The following is a 19,658-nucleotide window of genomic DNA, read 5'->3' on the forward strand; positions in this document are numbered from 1 at the left end:
CAAGAATACTGGAGTGGGTTGCCATTTCCTTCTCCAATACATGAACGTGAAAAGTGAAAGTGAAGTCACCCAGTCGTGCCCGACTCTTAGCGACCCCATGGACTACAGCCTACCAGGCTCCTCCATCCATGGGATTTTCCAGACAAGAATACTGGAGTGGGGTGCCATTGCCTTCTCCGATATAAACCTCTTACGCACATCTAAATCTAGATATATCTCTGTGTTACCAAAGTGTTATTATTCCACTAATTTATGAGAAATACATCTCTTGACCTGCTCAGTATCATTTGCTGCTTTCACGCCAGGAACTTACGTTTTGAAAATCAAATCTTAAAACGACTTGCTTGAACTACTCATCATGGAGTCTTTCACCTCAAAAACCAAAATGGGGAGCGGAGGGGAATGGAGGGCATTAAAACCTAAGCTACCAATATAACATTTGATTATCAATCTAAACCATAATATCCTCCAAGCTACTCTATATGTATCCTTATCACTGATGACTTCCCTGGAAAAGCAACTACAATTTCTTCAAAATTTTTTGCCTTGTATTTAACTATGCTGGTGACCATAGTAGGAACAGGAAAAATAACATTTCAAGCCATTCAATGTATTCATCACGAAATTTAATTTGGGGTGAAAATGAATGTTTTTAACATTGCTTGTCATTAGGCTAGAAATAGAAACATTTACTGCCCGTTTACAAAAGGACAACGTTGTCATCTGATCTAATACTGTGAATGATCTATGATGGGTATAGATTGTACTACTGTACCACATGGACAGCCTATTTAGCATCAGTGACCCTCAAAAACTAGAAATTTTAAGCACTTACTAAATTCCTAAATACACATTGTCGTATTAGGCTGTTCAAATAAGTCATTTATTTAAATATGTGTCACTTCTACTTCTAGGTAAAATGGAACTAGGGACTAGACTTATTATCCTGCATAAAACAATGAAATAACTAGATAACAAAGACGAAATTCTGAATACTGGGAAAAGTGATCCCTGAGAGAGAGCAAGCAAACAAGGTGGGTTCTCTGAATACCTTTCAGAGGACTGGATAAAGGGAAGGCAAACAGAGCTGGGCCCCCTGGTTAAGAAGACAAAGCAGAAGCTGGGAAAGCAACGACAGATAAGGAATGTGCCAAGTGCGGTGCTAAACCCTTTATTTTACAACAATCCATAAACAGACACTATTATTAGGTACGGCTGGCAATGGCACGCCACTCCAGCACTCTTGCCTGGAAAATCCCATGGAGGGAGGAGCCTGGTGGGCTGCAGTCCATGGGGTCGCTAAGAGTCGGACACGACTGAGCGACTTCACTTTCACTTTTCACTTTCATGCACTGAAGAAGGAAATGGCTACCCACTCCAGTGTTCTTGCCTGGAGAATCCCAGGGACGGGGGAAGCCTGGTGGGCTGCCGTCTATGGGGTTGCACAGAGTTGGACACGACTGAAGTGACTTAGCAGCAGCAGCAGCAGCAGCAGCTGTTTAACCAAGGAAAGGAATTAGGTGATTTCTCCAGCCTCAGCTGATAAGTGGTAGGGCAAGGATTTAAACTAAGACACTCTGACTTCATAGCCCAAGTTTAATAGAATCTATTTAAAATAATTCACATTTGCTTCATTTTTGTTTCAACATAAGTCTAAATCCTATACTCACTCTCTTTAACATTTTGTTTATATCACAGGCTCACATTCCCAAAATTTAGAGTAAATTCTAATCATCTTATAAAAATTTTTTTTACAAATAACATTTTCCCTAATGTGAAAGGTACCAAAATTTGACCTGCCTATCTTATAACTGCTTAATATAGGCAATGACACTGTTTATATGATGCAAAGATGGGAATCACTTGGAGATCATTTAAATAGCCTCGATGTCTGGGCTTCATGGTGACTCCATGGTAAAGAATTCACCTGCAATGCAGGAGACCCAGGTTCAATCCCTGGCTCAGGAAACAGAAGGAAATGGCAACCCATTCTAGTATTCTTGCCTGGGAAATCTCATGGAGAGAGGAGCCTGGTGGGCTACAGTCCATGGGGTCACAAAAAGAGTTGGACACCACTTTGCAACTAAACAACAAATGTCTGGGCTCCACCCAAACTAGTTAAATCAGAATCCTGGGACCCATACTTTGAAAGTCTTCCAGAAGCTTCAAACATGTGCCCACACTGAGGGCTCTTGCTCCACAACTGTAAATGACACAACCCCAGGGGATACATTCTTAAGCCTACATGCAATCTAGTTACAGCCAGAATTAAAAACACAACCAAATAATCCTCCATCTATCACTTAGAACACAGGGAATTTCTTGTACAAATCATTTTCTACATTAGTACATTTTGCCTGAAATGTCTCCTCCTGCTTTTCTATCAATATTTATTTATTATTTTCTTAAATCTCAAACTTCTCCCTTAAGATGTAATTTCAGAATCACCTCCTCTATGAAGGAAGTCCTAAAGACCTATGGCTCAGTTAAGGACTTGCTCCTCTGCACTACCACTGTGCATTGAACTATATCTCCTGTTGAAACTGACACAATGTTTTATAATTATTGTTTATAGCCCTATTTTTCCTGGCAAAATGTGTGCTTCTGGAGGAAAAAAAATCACATTTATTCAGGCACATTCTCCAGGTTCACCACTAAAGCAGCTGCTAACACACCTGGAGCAACTGCAATATGCCAGTCCTTCTCTATGTTACTCACGTGGATTGTTTCATTTTATCCTTACAATAACTCCGTTGAAATAGGCATTATTTTTCTCATCACAATTTACAGAAATGAAAATTGAGTCCCAAAAAATGAATCTTGATGAACACCACACAGCTTTTTAAGTGAGTGAGTGGGTGAAGTTGCTCAGTCCTGTCTGACTCTTTGCGACCCCATGGACTGTAGCCTACCTGGCTCCTCCCTCCATGGGATTCTCCAGGCAAGAGTACTGGAGTGGGTTGCCAAAATACTTGATCTGATGTTAAGTAGTAACACCAGATTGGTATTTGGTGTTTATAACATTCAATATATTATTGCCAAATGTATGAATAAATGAATAAAAAATAAGAATATTTTCCCCTAGAGAATTATTATAACAATTACAATGTTAAAATAATTGGGAAAATATTCATCTAGAAACTATATTTTTCAGATAAGGCTGCATTTTTACAAATGGAATGAATTAAGATCCATAAATCAAAGATATGAGAAATTTATAAATTAGGTCTGATTATATATGACTACATGTAAACATATACTTTCTTTTTACTCTCAGAAAAGTCTGAGTAGAGCATGTTTCATAATTCCTATCAGAGGATAGGTATAACCAGAGAATAACATTTTTGTTCACCCAAAGACTGCTGTATTTAGTGGATGTTGACTGAGTGAAAGCCGTCGGTCGGTATCCATCTCAGTCAATAGCACATCTGTCATAAGGTCCAGAATTAACTGTTAATACCAACTGGATATAATATAAACATATCCAATTGACTGAGTTAAAATTGAATCTCTTTAAATTATTTGTAGTTGAAAGTTTCCATCCCATAGTTACCTTTCAAAATGTAGACAGACATGGTGCTGTGGTTCTTGCCAGGAACTGAATTGTTAACACCTTTGCCCACAAGCTGTGATGGTCGCTGGCCAGGGCTGTGCTCTTAGGAGGCACAGGTTTGTATCCTGTGTAACCCTAAACAAATTTAAATAGCCCCTAAGCTTTAGTTTCCTTATCTCTAGACTAGGAATAGTAATACGACTTATGTCAGAGTGTCATAAGGATTAAACAAGACAATCAAGCCATGAAAAGGGCTAAGTGTGAGACAAGCACCACTGTTAATGCCTTGAAAGGTTTGCTCTCATCACCTTCCCCGAGACAAGAGTAATGAGCCCACACTCACAGCACACATGGGGTGAATAGCCCACGGTAAGAGCTAGTTCAAAAATATACAAGAGTTTAACAAACACATGGTCTTCTGTTTTTCTAAAATTTCTAAGTTAAACCTTATATTGTATCTCACAAAGTTTCAAGTATAACATTAACAAAGAAGATTTATCAAAAAGGAAAAGAGAAGCAGAGAACTAAAATCCTTTGAGTGGTAATGATCTTCCACTCGAACATAATTGCTCTGGGGAAGGAATTACCATGGTGCTAGCAGTGGTAACACTGCTACCAAATTGCAATATTTAAATTTAGCAATGTAAATAACAATTCAGTTCAGTTCAGTTCAGTCATGTCTGACTCTTTGCAATCCCATGAATCACAACACGCCAGGCCTCTCTGTCCATCACCAACTTCCAGAGTTCACTCAAACTCACGTCCATTGAGCCAGTGATGGCATCCAGCCATCTCATCCTCTATCGCCCCCTTCTCCTCCTGCCCCGAATCCCTTCCAGCATCAGAGTCTTTTCCAGTGAGGCAACTCTTCGCATGAGGTGGCCAAAGTACTGGAGTTTCAGCTTTAGCATCATTCCTTCCAAAGAAAACCCAGGACCGATCTCCTTTAGAATGGACCGGTTGGATCTCCTTGCAGTCCAAGGGACTCTCAAGAGTCTTCTCCAACACCACAGTTCAAAAGCATCAATTCTTCAGCACTCAGCCTTCTTCACAGTCCAAATTTCACATCCATACATGACCACTGTAAAAACAATAGCTTTGACTAGAGGGAACTTTGTTGGCAAAGTAATGTCTCTGCTTTTGAATATGCTGTCTAGGTTGGTCATAACTTTCCTTCCAAGGAGTAAGCATGTTTTAATTTCATGGCTGTAGGCACCATCTGCAGTGATTTTGGAGCCCAAAAAAATAAAGTCTGACACTGTTTCCACTGTTTCCCCATCTATTTCCCATGAAGTGATGGGACTGGATGCCATGATATTCGTTTTCTAAATGTTGAGCTTTAAGTCAACTTTTTCGCTCTCCTCTTTCACTTTCATCAAGAGGCTTTTTAGTTCCTCTTCACTTTCTGCCATAAGGGTAGTGTCATCTGCATATCTGAGGTTATTGATATTTCTCCCAGCAATCTTGATTCCAGCTTGTGTTTCTTCCAGCCCAGCGTTTCTCATGATGTACTCTGCATATAAAAGCTAAATAAGCAGGGTGACAATATACAGCCTTGACATACTCCTTTGCCTATTTGGAACCAGTATGTTGTTCCATGTCCACTGCTAACTGGTGCTTCCCGACCTGCATATAGGTTTCTCAAGAAGCAGGTCAGGTGGTCTGGTATTCCCATCTCTTTCAGAATTTTCCACAGTTGATTGTGATCCACACAGTAAAAGGCTTTGGCATAGTCAATAAAGCAGAAATAGTTGTTTTTCTGGAACTGTCTTGCTTTTTTGATGATCCAGCGGATGTTGGCAATTTGATCTCTGGTTCCTCTGCCTTTTCTAAAACCAGCTTGAACATCTGGAAGTTCACAGTTCACGTATTGCTGAAGCCTGGCGTGGAGAAATTTGAGCATGACTTTGCTAGCGTGTGAGATGAGTGTAATTGTGCGATAGTTTGAGCATTCTTTGGCATTGCCTTTCTTTGGGATTGGAATGAAAACTGACCTTTTCCAGTCCTGTGGCCACTGCTGAGTTTTCCAAATTTGCTGGCATATTGAGTGCAGCACTTTCACAGCATCATCTTTGAGGATTTGAAACAGTTCAACTGAAATTCCATCGCCTCCACTAGCTTTGTTCATATGCTGCTTTCTAAGGCCCACTTGACTTCAGATTCTAGGATGTCTGGCTCTAGGTGAGTGATCACACCATCGTGATTATCTTTGTTGTGAAGATCTCTTTTGTATAGTTCCTCTGTGTATTCTTGCCACCTCTTCTTAATATCTTCTGCTTCTGTTAGGTCCATACCATTTCTGTCCATTATCAAACCCATCTTTGCATGAAATTTTCCCTTGGTATCTCTAATTTTCTTGAAGAGATCTCTAGTCTTTCCCATTCTGTTGTTTTCCTCAATCTTTGCATTGATCATTGAGGAAGGCTTTCTTATCTCTTCTTGCTATTCTTTGGAACTCTGCATTCAGATGCTGTATCTTTCCTTTTCTCCTTTGCTTTTCGCTTCTCTTCTTTTCATAGCTATTTGTAAGGCCTCCCCAGACAGCCATTTTCCTTTTTTGCATTTCTTTTTCTTGGGGGTGGTCTTGATTCCTGTCTCCTGTACAATGTCACAATCCTCTGTCCATAGTTCATCAGGTGCTCTATCTATCAGATCTAGTGCCTTAAATCTATTTCTCATTTCCATTGTATAATCATGAGGGATTTGATTTAGGTCATACCTGTATTGTCTAGTGGTTTTCCCCACTTTCTTCAATTTGAGTCTGAATTTGGCAATAAGGAGTTCGTGATCTGAGCCACAGTCAGCTCCTGGTCTCATTTTGGCTGACTGTATAGAGCTTCCCATCTTTGGCTGCAAAGAATATAATCAATCTGATTTCGGTGTTGACCATCTGGGATTCCATGTGTAAAGTCTTCTCTTGTGTTGGTGGAAGAGGGTGTTTGCTATGACCAGTGCGTTCTCTTGACAAAACTCTATAAGCCTTTGCCCTGCTTCATTCCGTATCCCAAGGCCAAATTTGCCTGTTACTCCAGGTGTTTCTTGACCTCCTACTTTTGCATTCCAGTCCCCTATAATGAAAAGGACATCTTTTTGGGGTGTTAGTTCTAAAAGGTCTTGTAGGTCTTCATAAAACTGTCCAACTTCAGTTTCTTCAGCGTTACTGGTTGGGGCATAGACTAATAGAGGCCACTAGGTTCCTCTGTCCCTCGGATTCTCCAGGCAAGAACACTGGAGTGGGTTGCCATTTCCTTCTCCAATGCATGAAAATGAAAAGTGAAAGTGAAGTCGCTCAGTCGTGTCCGACTCTTAGCAACCCCATGGACTGTAGCCCACCTGGCCCCTCCATCCATGGGATTTTCCAGGCAAGAGTACCGGAGTAGGGTGCTATTGTTTTTTCTATTGCATATTAAAGTTGCTTACACCATTGTTGCTTAGTCACTAAGTTGTGTCTGACTGTTTGTGACTCCATGGACTATAGCCCACCAGGCTCCTCTGTCCATAGGATTTCCCAGACAAGAATACTGGAGTGGGTTGCTATTTCCTTCTCCAGGGGATCTCGCTGACTCAGGCATCAAACCCACATCCGCAACTGGATTCTTTACCACTGAGCCCCCTGGAGGCAAAAAAAGACAAATAGCTGTCCTTCCCCACCAACCACAGCCTCTCCACCTTTTCTACATTATACAGAATAGTTTACCATACAAAGAGCTTACTTTGATTACAAAAAGGCAAGTCTCAGTAAAGATTTGAAAATATTCAATGGTTGGATACTTTCATTTCAAGTAAGAGGTTTTATAAACGGTTAGCAAGTGAAAGAAGCAAGACAAAGCACACCAGCAGCTGTTTCCCACATTAAGTATAAAAGGAAAATATAAATAAGATATTATATCAGGAAAACTTCTTATATTATAGGATGAAATACTTTAAATTTCTCAAGAAAACAATTTTAATTTCTCCAAGGCAGACACTGGGTAACAGCGTAAGTCACAACATACTGCAGTTTATTAATAACAGCAGCATTATGTCTAAAATTAACATACATACCTTAAAGATAGCTTATTGCTAAAAACTGCTAGCCATCATCTGAACCTTTAGCAAGTCATAATACTTTTGCAATACTAACATCAAAGGTCACTGATCACAGACCACCATAACAAGTATAATAATAATGAAAAACTTTGAAATACTATATGAATTACCCACATATGACACAGAAACCCAAAGTTAGCAAATGCTATTGAAAACTGGCTCTGATAGCCTGGCTTGATGCACGGTTGCCACAAAAATGCAATTTGTTTAAAAAAAATTGCAAAGCACAATGAAATAAGGTATAGATTTAAAGCCTAATTTAGCTCTGGATTCAATTGTCATTTAGATTGAGCTTTGTCTTGGCCACTTACTGCATGACTTTGTGCAAGTTATACAATCTCACTGAGCCTCAGCTTCCTCATTTTACAGATTAGAAGATGAAAGCTAACTTTCAGCCCTGGCATGAGGATAGGATAACCATGTGTCTAATGTATCTGGATCTGAGCCTGGGATATAGCAGGTGCTGGAGAGATGGCAATTATTTTATTTAACAATCCAGAGACACTTGCAGCCAGAAAATATACCTTAAAATATTTATGAGAATGCACACTATACTTCCAACAGATAGTTATGCAAAATGAAAGAGAGGATGTGTATATAAAAATAATAAAACCAGACACTGGAAGCTGGGACCATTTGCTTATCTAAGGACATAAATTGAGGAAAGGAGAGAGGGTAGGAAACAATTTTGACTACTCAGATAAAGTATTTTCTTCTGTCTTAGGAATATGTTTTAATTGAGCTGCAATTGCCAAGATGATGTAAAGCCACTTGCAATTTTATTTACAAACAACCCGTGCCTGACTCTTTGTGACCCATGGACAGTAAGTAGCCTGCACCAAGCTCCTCCGTCCATGGGATTTTCAAGGCAAGAGTACTGGAGTGAGTTGCCATTTCCTTCTCCAGGGAATCTTCCCAACCCAGGGATTGAACCCAGATCTCTCACATTGTAGACAGATGCTTTACTGGCTGAGCCACCAGGGAAGTCCTTGTAAGATTTCTCTAAGGATAGAGTTGGCCCCACTAAACAGATGTCAACCCTTTAATTTTCTATTCCCACTCAAACTAAAATCTGAAAGACAGGATGTCTATACAGATCACTTATTCTGTGACAGTTTCATAAAAATGAATCTTGAGACAAGAAGAGGAATGAGAGCTAAGAAAGGGAGAGAGGATTTCATGTGGAAAGAACATGTCTAAGATCATGAAAACACAAGAACACAGGAAACTGGATTTTCATTGGTATAAAGTCAGTTAACAATTAAAGTAACAGGAGTATTACAGTAGGTTTGGTAAAAAAGGGTTAGAGATGACCCTTAAAAGCAACATTAACTGATGATCTTATGACCAAGTGTTTTAAAATTTTCTTACAAACTTCCCAAGTATCAAATTTTAATCAAAGTTCTTCTGACTTTCAGCTAACTTTGAGATGCTTTAGAGGGCCCCTGAGGCATATCAGAGAAATATTAACCATATTATTCAGTATGACAAATTACATAGAAAGCATTATCACATATCTACCTAAAAATATACTATATGAATGAATGCTATTTATACAGACATTCTAACAATTACATGAAGTTTCAAAATTTGGATATGTCTTCAGTTCAGTACAGTTCAGTTGTTCAGTACTGTCCAATTCTTTGTGACCCCAAGGAATGCATAGGCCAGGCTTCCCTGTCCATCACCAACTCCCAGAACTTGCTCAAACTCATGTCCATCAAGTCAGTGATGCCATCCAACCATCTCATCCTCTGTCACTCCCTTTTCCTCCTGCCTTCAATCCTTCCCAGCATCAGGGTCTTTTCCAGTGAGCCAGTTCTTCGCATCAGGTAGCCAAATTATTGAAGCTTCAGCTTTAGCATCAGCCCTTCCAATGAATATTCAGGACTTATTTCCTTTAGGATTGACTGGTTGGATCTCCTTGCTGTCCAGAGGACTCTCAAGAGTCTTCTCCAACACCACAGTTCAAAAGCATCAATTCTTCAGTGCTCAGCTTTCTTTATGGTGCAACTCTCACCCATACATGACTACTGGAAAAACCATAGCTTTGACTAGGCAGACCTTTGTTGGCAAAGTAAAGTCTCTGCTTTTTAATATGCTGTCTAGGTTGGTCATAGCTTTTCTTCCAAGGAGCAAGTGTCTTTTAATTTCACAGCTACAGTCACCATCTTCAGTGACTTTGGATCCTAAGAAAAGAAAGTCTGTCATTGTTTCCATTGTTTCCCCATCTGTTTGCCATGACATGATAGGGCAGCTGCCATGATCTTAGTTTTTTGAATGTTCAGTTTCAAGCCAGCTTTTTCACTCTCCTCTTTCATCAAGAGCCTCTTTAGTTCCTTTCTCTTTCTGCCATAAGGGTGGTGTCATCTGTACAACTGAGGTTAGTGATATTTCTCCCAGAAATCTTGATTGAAGCTTGTGCTTTATCCAGCCCAGCATTTCACATGATGCACTCTGCATATAAGCTATATAACCAGGGTGACAAAATACAGCCTTGACATACTCCTTTCCCAATTTGGAACCAGTCCGTTGTTACATGTCCACTTCTAGCTGTTTCTTCTTGACCTGCATAGAGATTTTTCAGGAGGCAGGTAAAGTGGTCTAGTATTCCCATTTCTTTAGGAATTTTGTTGTTGTGATCCACACAGTCAAAGGTTTTGGCACAGTCAATAAAGCAGAAGTAGACATTTTTCTGGAATTCTTTTGCTTTTCCTATGATCCAATAGATGTTGCCAATTTGATCTCTAGTTCCTCTGTCTTTTCTAAATCCAGCTTGAACATATGGAAGTTCTCAGTTCAAGTACTGTTGAAGCCTCACTTGGAGAATTTTGAGCATTACTTTGCTAGTGTGTGAGATGAGTGGATCTGTGCAGTAGTTTGAACATTCTTTGGCATTGCCCTTCTTCAGGATTGGAATGAAAACTGATCTTTTCCAGTCCTACGGCTATGTCCAGATATAATGCTATATTTGTTATGTTAAAATGTTGTATGTCATAACAGTAACCAAACTTCTTTATCAATTATACTGTAATAAAATATTTAAATATGATTTTAAGTCTTTTGTCATTTACAGACAGTTATACTCTGATGCTCTTACAAAAGTGCTTCATTTTCAAAAGGATTCATAGGAAGGCTACAGAGGGTGTAACAACAGTTCCATACCAAGATGATGGCTATGCAAAGACTCCAGCCCATATTCACACCAAACAAGAAGCCACCCTGCCCCTGAGGCCCCTAGATCAGGCATCCAGAGGTCTTTACTCCCTAACAGACAGGGCTGACACCCCTACTCAGCCCTGAAGCATCTACAGAAGATAAATATCACCCATCCACTTCCCATTATATAACAGGAGTAAAATCTCTGAGGGAATGATTGAGACAGGGAGGTGGCAAGGTACACTCTTTAAAATAATAATATAGCCCAAGAACGTGACATAAACTGATTAAAACCAACTAGGTCCAAGATGGCAAATGAGTTGACTTTTGCTAGACCTTGAGCCTCAGTATACACTTACTGTAACACATCAGCAAGCTAAATGACACGTTCACAGGCAATATGACAGTTCCAAGGCAGACCATAAAGGTCAAAAACTGGGCAGTAGTCCAATGCCTAGAAACCTCCTTCTCTTTCCTAAAATAGCTGGAATACTCCTCCTACTCATCAGCCAATGAAGTTACTCACCCCGTAAAAACTTACCACCTTCATGGATCACAGCCTTGCTGTGGCAAAATGGCTTGAGTAACTCAATGAAGCTATGAGCCGTGACCTGCAGGACCACCCAAGATGGACAAGTCATAGTGAAAAGTTCTGACAAAATGTGGCGCACTAGAGAAAGGAATGGCAAATCACCCTAGTATCTTGCCTCAAGAACCCCATGAACAATATGAAAAGGCAAAAAGAAATGACACCAGAAGATGAACCCTCCAGGTAGGTAGGTGTCCACTATGCTACTGGGGAGTATGAAGAGGCTGGGCTAAAGCAGATATGACTCTCAGTTGTGGATGTGTCTGATGTAAGTAAAGTCCAATGCTATAAAGAACAATATTGTATAGGAACCTGGAATGTTAGGTCCATAAACTAAAGTAAATAGGACATGATTAAGCAGGAGATGGACAGAGTGAACATCAGCATCTTTAGAAATTACTGAACTAAAATGGACAGAAATGGGCGAATTTAAATCAGATATCCATGATATCTACCACTGCGGGTAAGACCCTCTTACAAGAAATGCAGTACTCCTCATGGTCAACAAAAGAGTCCAAAATGTGGTACATGGGTGCTGCCTCAAAAATGACAGAATGATCTCGGTTCATTCCCAAGACAAACCACTCAACATCACAGTAACCCAAGTCTATGCCCAAACCACTAATGCCGAAGAAGTTAAAGCTAAACAGTTCTATGAAGACCTGTGAGACCAACTAGAACTAACACCATCAAAGACGTCCTTTTTTCTCATATGGAATTGGAATGCAAAAGTAGGAAGCTAAGATTTACCTGAAGTAATAGCCAAGTTTGTCTTTGGAGTACAAAATGAAGCAGAACAAAGGTTAACAGAGTTTTGTCAAGAGAATACACTGGCCACAGTAAACACCCTCTTTCAACAACACAAGAGATGACTCTACACATGGACATCACCATAGGGTCAATATCGAAATCAGATTGATTTTATTCTTTGAAGCCAAATTGGAGAAGCTCTACACAGTCAGCAAAAACAAGATCTAAAGCTGACTGTGGCTCAGATCATCAGCTCCTTACTGCAAAATTCAGGCTTAAATTGAAGAAAGTAGGGAAAACCATTAGGCCATTCAGGTATCAAATCCCTTACGATTATACAGTGGAGATGATAAATAGATTCAAGGGATTAAAGGGATCAGATCTGGTAGACAGAGTATCTGAAGAACTATGGACAGGGATTCACAACATTGTACAGGAAGCAGTGACCAAAACCATCCTAAAGGAAAAGAAATGCAAGCAGGCAAAGCAGTTGTCTGACAAGGCTTTACAAACACCTTAATGCCGGGAGCCAGCGTGAGGAACTCCACCCACGGCAAAGGTCATGAGGAAGGAGGCTTCGGCATACGCAACGGCGTGATTAAGCCTCAGGAAACCCCCTGTTCCCGAGCATCTATCCCCGAAACCAGAGTCTACCTACTTTACTGTTTCATGCTCTCACCTATACCTCTGGCTTTACGGGGGGCTGATCCTGAAAGATGATGCTGTGAAAGAGCTGCACTCAACATGCCAGCAAATTTGGAAAACTCAGCAGTGGCCACAGGACTGGAAAAGGTCCATTTTCATTCCAATTCCAAAGAAAGGCAATGGCAAAGAGTGCTCAAACTACCGCACAATTGCACTCATCTCACATGCTAGTAAAGTAATGCTCAAAATTCTCCAAGCCAGGCTTCAGCAATACGTGAACCATGTACTCCCTGATGTTCAAGCTGGTTTTAGAAAAGGCAGAGGAACCAGATATCAAATTGCCAACATCCGCTGGATCATCAAAAAAGCAAGAAAGTTCCAGAAAAACAACTATTTCTGCTTTATTGACTATGCCAAAGCCTTTGTGTGGACCAAAGTCAACTGTGGAAAATTCTGAAAGAGATGGGAATACCAGACCACTTGACCTGCCTCTTGAGAAATCTGTATGCAGGTTAGGAAGCAACAGTTAGAACTGGACATGGAACAACAGACTGGTTTCAAATAGGAAATGGAGTATGTCAAGGCTGTATATTGTCACCCTGCTTATTTAATTTCTATGCAGAGCACATCATGAGAAACGCTGGACTGGAAGAAACACAAGCTGGAATCAAGATTGCTGGGAGAAATATCAATAACCTCAGATATGCAGATGACACCACCCTTATGGCAGAAAGTAAAGAAAGACTAAAAAGCCTCTTGATGAAAGTGAAAGAGGAGAGTGAAAAAGTTGGCTGAAAGCTCAACATTCAGAAAACGAAGATCATGGCATCTGGTCCGATCACTTCATGGGAAATAGATGGGGAAACAGTGGAAGCAGTGTCAGACTTTATTTTGGGGGGCTCCAAAATCGCTGCAGATGGTGACTGCACCCACGAAATTAAAACACACTTACTCCTTGGAAGAAAAGTTATGACCAACCTAGATAGTATATTCAAAAGCAGAGACATTACTTTGCCGACTAAGGTCCATCTAGTCAAGGCTATGGTTTTTCCTGTGGTCATGTATGGATGTGAGAGTTGGACTGTGAAGAAGGCTGAGCGCCGAAGAATTGATGCTTTTGAACTGTGGGGTTGGAGAAGACTCTTGAGAGTTCCTTGGACTGCAAGGAGATCCAACCAGTCCATTCTGAAGGAGATCAACCCTGGGATTTCTTTGGAAGGAATGATGCTAAAGCTGAAGCTCCAGTACTTTGGCCACCTCATGTGAAGAGTTGACTCATTGGAAAAGACTCTGATGCTGGGAGGGATTGGGGGCAGGAGGAGAAGGGGATGACAGAGGATGAGATGGCTGGATGGCATCACTGACTCGATGGACGTGAGTCTGAGTGAACTCCAGGAGATGGTGATGGACAGGGAGGCCTGGTGTGCTGTGATTCATGGGGTCACAAAGAGTCAGACACGACTGAGCGACTGAACTGAACTGAACTGAACTGACCCCCATTACCTCTCTCGGAGAAGGAGTTAGCTTACAGCTCCAAGTCAATAAAAATTCCTGGGCGTGATAAGAGTGCTTCAACTTAGGAACTTCTCTGAAGGTTATCTAGCCTGCCTGTAGGGGTTCATCCGGCCACATGTGATTGTTTGCAGCCTCCCAACTGTGAGAGACACGAGATGTTTTAGACTTACCAAGGGCAGATTCTTTTGGGAAGTTAGAAATTATTGGTATAGTGGGTTGGTTAGGAATATTGGTGAAGCGTTTTTCATTTGTTGTGCCAATAATTGCTGCTAATTCCCTGCGCTGGGTATGACAAGAGTGTCTCAGGTCAAACCTCTCTGCTGGCAAACTAGCTTGTGTGACAGGATTATCCATACTCCTGCCACTAGGCACATGATTGTTTACTACCTCTCAACCTTAAACAGCACAGAGAGTTTGGAGTATCTTGAAAGTCTTAATTAGCATAGGGCTTTTCTCATTGTTGAGTCAATGATTGCCGCCAGGCTGCCATATCCTTAGGCACCTGGGAATATATTAATCAATGTATTTGGAATATAGAAAAGGAAATATAGTAGTTTTTGATGTTAGCAATACTAGACTTTTTGAGTTAATGAATTTTCTCTTTTTGTTATAGATGACTGTACTTTGTTATAAATAACTGTGTCCTTGCTATGCAAAAATGTAACTTTATCACTATCTTAAGACTAAATAGATCTTAAGGGAAACATTGGTGAAGGGTTTTCATTTGTTGGGCTGATGTTTGCTGCTAAATCTCCATATTCCTTGCCCTTATAATGAATATAACTAGCATATAGGAGAAATAAGTATTAACCTTTAAGCATATAGGAGAAATAAGTATTAACCTTTAAGATTAATCATGTTAACCTTGGGTTAAATAAACTCCTTTCTTGATTGTAACTCACTACACCCTCACCCTATAGGAATGCAACTTTATTTGGAGGGTGGTGCCTGGTTTAAGAAAAAACACCCTTGGAAAAAATAAGTTTTTCGGTTATCAGAAAGAAAGGATCATAAAATGTCAGCAGGCCTCATGGCCAGAAGATGATGTAAAACCCCTAAGACCTTTTTTTATACATTTATGTGAAGCACCTGATTTTGATAAAGGTCAGGACTGCTGACACCCACGTGACTCTGTATTCATCCCTATGTATAACAAAAGGTATGTAAGCAAACCTAAAAAATAAAGAAATTGGATCAGTTTCTGGAAAGACTGATTCCCCCTTGTCGTTCTTTCTTGCTCCCCGTTTTTCTGGCTGAATTCCCATCTGGTACGTGGGTACTCACAAAGCCTGCTAATTTTGTCTGGGCTTCTAAGATCGGACCGGGGAGGCCTCAGTGCCTCCTCTCCTTCGGGAGAACGGAAAGACGCCTGTGGCCTACGTAGGTGGTGATTGGTATTCCACGTAAACCAAGTTATTCAGCCTCTTTTTCTCCACTAATTTTCCTACTACACTATCCGTTTCTAATCTCTTCTCTATATGTAATTAAATAAGTTTTTTCCTAGGACGCCAATCCCATCCCCACCTTTGAATTACCCTGGATCCACCGGGGCTGGACCCCGAGACCTTAAAAAAAAAAAGAAAAGAGGAGTGAAAAGAAAGGAGAAATGGAAAGATATACCCATCTGAATGCAGAGTTCAAGAGAACAGCAAGGAGAGATAAGAAAGCCTTCTTAAATGAACAATGCAAAAGAAAAATAGAAGAAAACAATAAAATGGGAAATATTAGAAATTTCTTCAAGAAAATTGGAGATATCAAGGTGATATTTCATGCAAGGATGAACACGATAAAGGACAGAAACAGTAAGGACCTAACAGAAGCAGAATAGCTTAAGAAGAGGTGGTAAGAATACACAGAAGAACTATACAAAGAGGTCTTAATAACCAGTGATAACTGGATGCAGATAACCAGGATGGTGTGGTCAGTCACCTAGAGCCAGATATCCTAGAGTGTAAATTCAGGTGGGCCTTAAACAGCTTAACTACAAAGCTAGTGGAGGTGATGGAATTCCATGTGAGCTATTTCAAATCCTAAAAAGATGATGCTGTTAAATACATGCACTCAATACATCAGCAAGTTTGGAAAACTCAGCAGTAGCCAAAGGACTGGAAAAGGTCAGTTTTCATTCTTACCCCAAAGAAGGGCAATGCCAAAGATGTTCAAACTACCGTACAAGGTTTGCTTGTACAGTAAGGTTTTCTTGTACTGCAAGGTTTGTTCAAAATCCATCAAGCCAAGCTTCAGCTGGACGTGAACCAACAACTTCCAGATGTACAAACTAGATTTAGAAAAAGCACAGGAACCAGAGATCAAATTGCCAACATATGCTGAATCATTAGAGAAAGCAAGGGAATTCCAGAAAAACTTCTGCTTCATTGACTACACTAAAGCTTTTGACTATATGGATACAACAAACTGTAGAAAAATTCTTAAAAAGATGGGAATACTAGATCACCTTACCTGTTTCCTTAGAAACCTGTATGCAGGTCAAGAAGCAACAGTTAGAACCAGACATGGAACAATGGACTAGTTCAAAACTTGTAAAGAAGTCAAGGCTGTATATTGTCACTATGCTTATTTAACTTCTATGAAGAGTACATCATGCAAAATACCTGGCTGGATGAATCACAAGCTGGAATCAAGATTGCTGGGAGAAATATCAATAACCTCAGATATTCAGATGATATCACTCTAATGTCAGAAAGCAAGAGGAACTCAAGAGCCTCCTGATGAGCATGAAAGAAGAGCGTAAGAAAGTTGGCTTGAAACTCAACATTCAAAAAACTAAGATCACAGCATCTAGTGCCGTCACTGCATGGCAAATACATGGGAAAACAATGGAAACAGTGACAGATTTTATTTTCTTGGCCTCCAAAATCACTGCACACCTTGACTGCAGCCATGAAATTAAAAGACACTTGCTCCTTGGAAGGAAAGCTGACAAACCTAGATAGCAATTTTAAAAGCAGAAATATCACTTTGCTGACAAAGGTCTATATATTCAAAGCTATGGTTTTTCCAACTCATGTACAGATGTGGGAACTGGACCATAACCAAGGCTGTTGTTATTTAGTTGCTCATCGTGTCCGACTCTTTGCAACCACATGGACTACAGCCTGCCAGGCTTCTCTATCCATGGGGTTTTCCAGGCAAGAAACTGGAGTGGGTTGCCATTTCCTTCTCCAGGGGTTCTTAATGACCCAAGAATGGAACCCATGTCTCCTTCATTGGCAGGTGATTTCTTTTACCAATGAGTCATCATGGAATGAAGGCTGAGCCCCAAAGAATTGATGCTTTCAAACTGTGGTGCTAGAGAAGACTGTTGAAACTCTTGGACAGCAAGATTTTTTTTCCAGGTGGCGAGAGTGGTAAAGAACCTCCTGCTAAAGGAGGAGACACAAGAGATGCAGGTTTAATCCCTGGGTCCAGAAGATTCCCTGGAGAATGGCCTGGCAACTCACTCCAGTATGTTTGCTTAGAGAATCCCAAGGACAGAGGAGCCTGGTGGTCTTCAGTCCCTAGGGTCACAAAGAGTTGGCCAGCAAGGAAATGAAACCAGTCAATCCTAAAGAAAATCAATCCTGAGTACTCACTGGAAAGACTGATACTGAAGCTGAAGCTCCAATACGTTGGCCACCTGATGCAAAGAGCTGACTCACTAGAAAAGACCCTGATGCTGGTACAGATTGAGGACAGGAGAAGCAGGCAAGAGAGGATGATATGGTAGGATAGCATCATCAACTCAATGAATATGAGTTTGAGCAAAGTCTGGAACATAGTGAAGGATAGGGAAGCCTGGCACGCCGAGGTCCATGTGGTCGAAAAGAGTCCAACACGACTTAGCAACTGAATAGCAACAACAACATAAAAACTGACAATCCCATACCCTGGTGCCTCTCTTGCCTTCCAAGATGATCCACACTCTGTCTGTGGAGTGCGTTTCTCTCTGAATAAACCTTAGTTCACTTTAAAGAAAAAAAATGCTACATTAAAATATAAGGTAAGAAAATGATGCTTGTGATTTCTGGAGACCATAATATGGCAGTACATATATAATATGATATAATATGCAGAATGGATATGTCTCATTTTACATAATAACCTTGACTCATATTTTTTTACAGGGTCAAAAAGAGACACTATGAAATTTTTAAGTATTTGTGTTAACAATCAATAAACTATGAAGAAAGAAAAATGAAGTTCAGTAGTTAAAGGTTTAAACTCATGTACCAATCAGAACTCTCCTACACTGTTGGTGGAAATGTAAATGGTACAACCACTAGGTAGAAGAGTGTGGAGGTTCATTAAAAGTACTAAAAATAGAGCTAACATATGATTCAGCAATTCCATTCCTACACTTATATCTGGAGAAAGTCATAATTTGAAGAGATACATGTACCCCAGTGTTCACTACAATGCTATTTACAATAGCCAAGACATGGTATCAACCTAAATGTCCACTGACAGACAAATGGATAAAGAAGATGTAACACATATATACAATGAAATATTACTCAGCAATAAAAAATAGAATGAAATATAGCCATTTGCAGCAACACCAGATGTACCTAGAGATTACCATACTAAGTCAAAGACAAATGTCATATCACTTATATGTGGAATCTAATTTTTTTGAAATAACACAAATGAACTTATTTATTAAAAAGAAGACAACAGAACTTATTTACACATATCAAAAACAAACTCATGATTACCAAAGGGAAAATGTGGCAGGGAGGGTTAAAGCAGGAGCTTGGGATGAATATACACACACTACTATATGTAAACTAGATAACCAACAAGGACCTACTGTTTAGCACAGGAAACTCTACTCCAGTAAAATTAAAATTTTTTAAATTAAAAAAAAATTTAATTAAAAAATGTACATATGTATATGTATATATATATATGTTAAAAAGAAAGAGTAAGAAAGTATGCTTGTATCAAGAAGAGTGCAACAAAGAACTCCAGCAGCACCAAAGTCCTTATCTGAAACTCTTGGCACTACAATTATTTAGGGATTTATACTTTTTTATATTTACGAAAGTTAGTAATAATGCATATAACAAATTACACTAACCTTCAGTGGGATCAGAGCCAGCACCCTATCCTCAAACATGTTTATATTTCTGCCATGAAACATACACTTTCACAGTGAGTATGAGAAATAAAGACCATAAAGAGAGTCAATTCCTTTAGGCCAGATTTCACCATGAAATCAGTTATTTAAAAAAAAATCTTTGGATTTTCAAAGTTATTTGGATTTCCTAGTTATATAAAAAAAAAAGGTTTGTGATCCTAAATCTAGTTTGCCTCATTTTATGTAAGTGTCAACAGTAGCTAGATTAAAACTTTGTG

The 19,658-nt window shown here is 39.9% G+C and overlaps 1 protein-coding gene across 2 annotated transcripts in view; it reads right to left on the reverse strand.

Annotated features, from left to right (window-relative positions):
* Nucleotides 1–19,658, reverse strand: part of LRRK2 (leucine rich repeat kinase 2) — a 213,323-nt gene that overhangs the window by 40,198 nt on the left and 153,467 nt on the right. The window lies entirely within an intron of this gene.

Source organism: Capra hircus, chromosome 5, assembly GCF_001704415.2.
Source record: "Capra hircus breed San Clemente chromosome 5, ASM170441v1, whole genome shotgun sequence".
NCBI classification, from domain to species: Eukaryota; Metazoa; Chordata; class Mammalia; order Artiodactyla; family Bovidae; genus Capra; species Capra hircus.